The following is a 6,557-nucleotide window of genomic DNA, read 5'->3' on the forward strand; positions in this document are numbered from 1 at the left end:
CCTGCCAGGTATTTCTGAATGTTTAGTTTGCGCACAAATTTCTGTATGCCAATATATGTTTCAAACTTATTAAGGTTTTTAGTCGGTGCAAATTTCAACCCTTTATCTAGTACGCCCACTTCTTCGTGTGTCAGGTCCTGGCCACTAAGGTTAAAAATGCCCTCTCCTTTTATGATCTTTTTCTTTTGTTGTCTCTTTCCAGCCCTTCGTCCTCTCTTCTTTCCGGACTTCTTCGCGACACGCGTGTCTCGTCTAAGTATCTCACTGGGTGATTTTCTCTGTTCCGGTCTAAAAAAGATTTATTATAATCTTGATCTCCATAATGGGGGGGGGGGGTTAGATCTGGCTGATCTTTCCTCTTCTTCTCTACTCATCAGAGGGGCATAATAATTATATGTGGGAACAGGACTCCGTTCGTCTTGTCTGTAATTTCTCTGTGTAGGTCTCCTTCTATCTTCATCCCCATACTCATGGTTTGGACTCCTGTCTCTTGGTCTATAGTATTCGTATCCTGAATCTCTATTTTCTCGATACTCTTGTATGGGCCTTCTATAATCCCTCTGCTCATATGGTGGTCCCCTATAGTCTCGTTCTCCATACGGTGGTCTCTGCCAGTTGTTCCTATTTTGGGGTCTTCTATTATTTTTCCAATAATGTTGCTTTCTACCTCTGCATCCTAGGAGGACCCCCCATAAGATTCTTGGTCATATGTACTTGCTCCACTACTTCAAGGAGGACCCCTGTAAAGATCTTGGTTAGATGTGCTTGCCCTATTACCTTAAGGTAAGGGGCCATCTTTTACATGAGTGGTCTTACACGAAGTTGAGCACCGTGTGATTTACGTCAAGCACCACGGAGCGACTGTTGCATGCCAGGACGCTACCACTATTATTTATAAAGAACTTTTTTTGTCACATCTGGTGTATGCTCAATTATCCAAGTCACATTTTTTATTATCATTGCCTGCTATAGTTCCGGATTATCCCTGAACTTTGCACTGGTTTACATTTATTTATTGTTGTATTCTCTTCATCTTGCACCTTGTCACTTTATGTGCTATTCCCTGTGCCACTTAATTTGAGTTACACAGACTCTGTGCTATGATGTGATGATTGTTTACACTTTTATTTTTTTGCACATGATTACAGTTATGGACTAATGATTTATGGCACTATTTATGATGAGTGAATTTGTAGTTTATTTATTTTCACATTTATTTGTCTTTAGCACTGCTATTATTTATTTATGAGTGTGATTTTGTATGGCTATTGCCAACACTTCTTTGCTGTTTTATTACTTTATAGTCACTTACTATCACCCTAAGGCTCCTAATAAGGGTGTCCAGGATTAGCGCAACACCACTGAATATTTTTATGATCCTTTAAGGTTTGGTTTGCACCTGTTTTCGGTGTATGCAGCTTCTCCGTAGTACTTTTATTAGATTTTTTACCTGTTAGCGCGGGAATAACCCTTTTACTCTATTACCCCGAGTTTGTGGCTTCCTTTAAAAGGGTATTTGATGCTTCTAAAATGGCGGAGGTGAACTATAAATTACTTACGAGATGGCACTACACTCCTATGGTGATTCACAATCACTTTCCTCAAGCATCACCCCTGTACTGGCGGGGCTGTGGTGAAAGAGCAACACACGCTCATATTTGGTGGTTTTGCCCGTTTATACGTCCGTATTGGCTGACCATTCTACACTGGGCCAAGGAGATCCAAGGATTTGTGATCTCCAATAATCTGTGGAATGTATTACTACACTGTACAGGCAAACCAGTGGGAACATATAAAAAATCTATAACACCACACCTCCTTAATGCCGCAAAAGCACTTATCACCCAATATTGGAAACAACCGACCATACCTACACTACGCCAATGGCTACTGGAAGTAGACCATACGTATTATATGGAAGATCTTACTCTCTCCTCTAGAAATAAATCCGACCTAGCAAAAAAAAATATGGTCCTGCTGGTTTGCCTTCAAATACACATCCGCATACGCGGAAATTATGTCTCAACCTAAGTAATGTGTTTTTGGCTGTTTATATTGCAAAAATGAGATTGGACCGAGGCAGGCTCACTTCCTCCCCCTCCCCCCCCCCTCTACTTTTTCTCTTCTCTTTTCTCTTAACTACATTGTGTTTTCTGAAGATTTTATGCTTAAGTGAAGGGGTCTTACGGGGAAGATATTGGCGCCTATACCCAGTGTATGGTGACAAAGTTTTTGATATTGACTAACTGGTAAGCAATGAATGCCTTGGGCCTCGATATCTGACATGGATAGTGTCTAAATATCCACGTGCATATATAATCCTGCACGAATGGTTAAATGATTGTCATACATACTACGAGGTTTCTTTGTCAATATGTCTGATTCTTCTCTGTACTGTACATTGTATTTTATACATATTACTTTCTAATAAAAACTAATTAAACAAAAAAAAAAGGCTATTTGATGTTCCCGCACGCTCCACTTCTGCTGCCAAGAGCCTCATGTCCATCAGAGTACCAGAACTGTTGTCGGTTACGCCATTGAATTCCGTACTCTGGCAGCAGAGGTTGCTTGGAACAATGAGGCCCTCATGGCTGCTTTTTCTCATGTTCTCTCGGAAAACATCAAAGATGAGATAGCAGTCCGAGACATACCTAAGGATCTGGAGAAGTTGATCATGTTGAACTAAGGAGCTTCCTGTGCATTTGGCTCTGAGCTTTGCCTTCCCACCCTTGCCTCCCTTACCTCCCATGCCTCCTGGTACCAAGTCCACCAGTGAAGTAGAACCCATGCATCTCTCTGCGAATGAGAGGACCTTTAGGAGGAGGGAGAGATTGTGCCTTTATTATGGCGAGGCAGGTCACTTTTTGAAGTCTTGTCCTACCGATTTAAGAAACGCAGGCACCTTGAGTTCCTGTAGGGGACAGACCATAGGTGGCGCTGTTATGTCCCTAGTTATCCTGAAGGATGAGCCTTTAGTTCCGGTTGCTCTTTCTTGGTCTGAGTAGTCCATCGAGGCACAGGCTCTAGTCGACTCTGGGGCTGCAGACCTGTTCATAGATTGTGCCTTTGTGTCTAAGCACTCAATTACGCTGCAGCTTCATGCCATTCCACTTGTCCTTGAGGCTATTGATGGGAGACCTCTACAGCCTGCCCATGTGACTCATGATACTGCTCCATTGACCATGGCTGTAGGGGCTCTTCACCATGAGATAATCCAATTCCAAGTTATTTCCTCTCCTCATTACCCGGTGGTTATTAGTTATCCTTAGTTGCAGAGGCACAGCCCCTCTTTTGATTGACTTCATGCTGAGGTTCTTTCCTGGTTGCCACAATGCAGTAAAACATGTTTTCAGAAAGTGGCTAAGGTCTTGTGCACCTCTTTACCCTCCTCCTTGTCAGAGGAGTACTGTGAATTTAGTTATGTCTTTTACAAGGGTCAAGCCGGTAGTTTTCCTCCACACTGGTCGTATGATTGCACAGTTGACCTTCAACCTGGTGCTATGCCTCCACGTGGCCGGGTTTACCCTTTGTCTGGCTTGGAGGATAAAGCTATGGAGGACTATGTTGCCGATGCACTTTCTAAAGGGTTCATCCGCTAATCCTAGTCTCCTGCTGGCTTCTTCTTTGTGAGTGGTGAACTGAGACCTTGTATCGATTATAGGGGTCTCATTCGCATCATGATTAAGAACGCCTACCCGATTCCACGTGCTGGGCTCTTTTTTTATCAAGCTTCAATTACATAGTCTCATTTTTACCCAGTACTAAGAATGTAAAGGCTGACACCTTGTTGCGACAGTTTTCCTCCACTTCCAAGATTGTGTCAGTGCCTGTTCCTGTGATACCTCCCGATCGCATTCTGGATACTGTACGTACCAGTCTCACTTCACCTTTGGGTGACAGAACTCTTGCCACTTGAGTTCATTCTGCTCCCGAAAAATCTGTTGACCGCTGCTTTGTCCTTGAGAATCTCTGCACTGCTTTGCTCCAGACTTACCATTGTCTCAAGGCAGCTGGCCATACAGGGAATTATCAACTTATTTGGGCTATCTCTCAGCAATTCTGGTGGCCTAGTGTCTGCGCTGATGTAACCACCTTTGTAGCTGCTTGTACTGTGTTTGCAGTGTAAGACACCACGACACCTTCCAGTGGGCCTATTACAAAAGACAGTTCACCACCTCGGTACCACGTCCTCACCCGGTGCAGGTTGAGAACCATGAGGAGTATGAGATACAATCATTGACTCTCCTAGGTTCCGTGGGTGCATTCAGTACCTGGTTCATTGGAAGGGGTAAGGTTCGGAGGAAAGCTGTTGGGTGTCATCCTCGGACATACATGCTCCTGTCCTCCTCCATGTTTTCCATAGGCATTTTCCCCTCAAACCTGGTGGTCCTCCGAGGGGGAGGGGTCGTTGAGGAGGGGGTACTGTCAGGGCTGAATTCAGCTCTCCCTTCTCAGTGCTCAGCTATCGATTTATTGCTAGCACTCATCGTTCCACAGTGGCTCACCTAGTGTTCATTTCCTGCTCTTCAGTCCAGCCCACAGCCAACCCCTTCTGGCTATTTAAACTGCCTAGCTCATTCATTTAGCACCTTCACCTTGGTCAACATATCTAGAGACGCTCTGCTATGTTCCTGTTGAAGATTTGCCTGGGTGATGTCCCTTCTGGTTCCTGATTTTGTCTGCTGCCTCTGACTATGCTGATCTCTGGCTTCCTGATTTCCTGGCTTGTTCTGACTACCTGATTTGGCTACCAAATCCTGGCTATGTTTTGACTACATTTACCATTTGTACAATTTTTGCCACTTTATTTAAAGGTGTGATTTTCTGTCTCTGTCTGTTTCATGGTTCCTGACACAAATAGGGCTTCCTTTTGATGATATTTGATCACCACTGGGGTTTTTTTATTTTTATTATATAAACAAAAAAAGACTGAAAATTTTGAGGGAAAACACTTTTTATTTTCTGCTATAAAAGATATTAAATAAATAAAAATCGAATTTCTTCATAAATTTAGGCCAAAATGTATTCTGCTACATGTCTTTGGTAAAAGAAAAAAAAAAAACTTCCAAACAAAGTATATTGATTGGTTTGTGTGAAAGTTATAGCATCTACAAATTATGGTATATACAGTATAGTGGAATTTTTATTTATATTATTTTTATAGTAGTAATAGCAGTGATAAGCGACTTATAGTGGGACTGTGATAGTGCGCAATGACATAGCGTGGGTTTGTCAGTGCCCGATGCAAGACATGTCATTTGTGCCCCCTAACCCGTGGACTTTTAGCACTCCCTGAGTCCCATTTACTAGTACAGTATTAAACCCCTAATGGTACATTTTAGGATGTACCACTCTTTCTCTTTGTTCTCCTTTCTTTCCCTTTTCTCTCTCTCTCTATCCTTATTTCTTGTTTTTTTTTTTTTGGTTTTTTTCCATCTCTCTATCTTTCCCTTTCCTCTCTCTATTCATCTCAATCTTTCTTTCTGTCTCTTATTCTCTCTCTCCCTTTTTCTTTGCCCCCCCCCCCCATTCCTCTCTCTTCAATTCTTCTCTCTTTTTATTCTCTTACTCTTTCTTATTTTTTTCTCTCTCCCCTACTTTCTTTCCCTCCCCTCTCTCTCTCTCTCTCTCTCTCTCTCTATCCCGCTTTCTCTCTGGGAAGTGAAGGGCTACTTGCCCATTTGTTGCATTATTGACTAAAATGCAAAGCATACACATATTGTGTATATATATGAATTGTGTTCCTTAAAAACAACCACACCATCTTTTTGGAGAGCAGCCTGTATTTCTCCTGCGGTTACCTGTGGGTTTTTCTTTGTATCCTGAGCAATTCTTCCGCCAGTTGTGGCTGCAATCTTTCTTAGTCTATCTGACCTTGGCTTGGTATCAAAAGAGCCCCTGATTTTCCACTTCTTAATAAGTGATTAAACAGTACTGACTGGCATATTCAAGGCTTTGGATATCTTTTTATATATCCTTTTCTATCTTTGTAAAGTTTCATTACCTTGCTACGCAGGTCATTTGACTGTTCTTTTCTACCTCCTCATGGCTCAGTGTCCAGCCTGCTTAGTGTATCCATGTGAGAGCTAACAAACTCTATTTATACACAGACACTAATTGTGATTTAAAAACCCACAAATGTGGGAAATTAACCTTTAATTGCCATTGTAATCGGTGTGTGCCACCTTCTGTCTCTGTACCAAGGCCAAACATTACAGAGTATGTAAACTTTTTATGAGGGGCATTTGGGTGATTTCTGTTATTATGATTTAAAAAGGATCCAAAAAACTATGTAATAATCAATGGCTTCATGTGATTGTGTAATGGATGTTAATAATAATGATACCAGGTGTTACCAGGTGAGGTATATTAAAATGTCTATTCCAAACGCTTTATATCTGCATCAGAAGTTTTGAAATGTTAAAGAGCTCTAAGACTTTCCAGATATTTTGCTACTTCCTCTTTTTCTGTCTGGAGCCAGACCACATTGAGTTATCAATAGACTGTAGCTTCCTGCTGCTTCCCCATCCATCTCCCAGAAGTTGCATCAAGAC

This window comes from Aquarana catesbeiana, linkage group LG04 (assembly GCF_042186555.1).
Source record: "Aquarana catesbeiana isolate 2022-GZ linkage group LG04, ASM4218655v1, whole genome shotgun sequence".
In the NCBI taxonomy this organism is placed as follows: domain Eukaryota; kingdom Metazoa; phylum Chordata; class Amphibia; order Anura; family Ranidae; genus Aquarana; species Aquarana catesbeiana.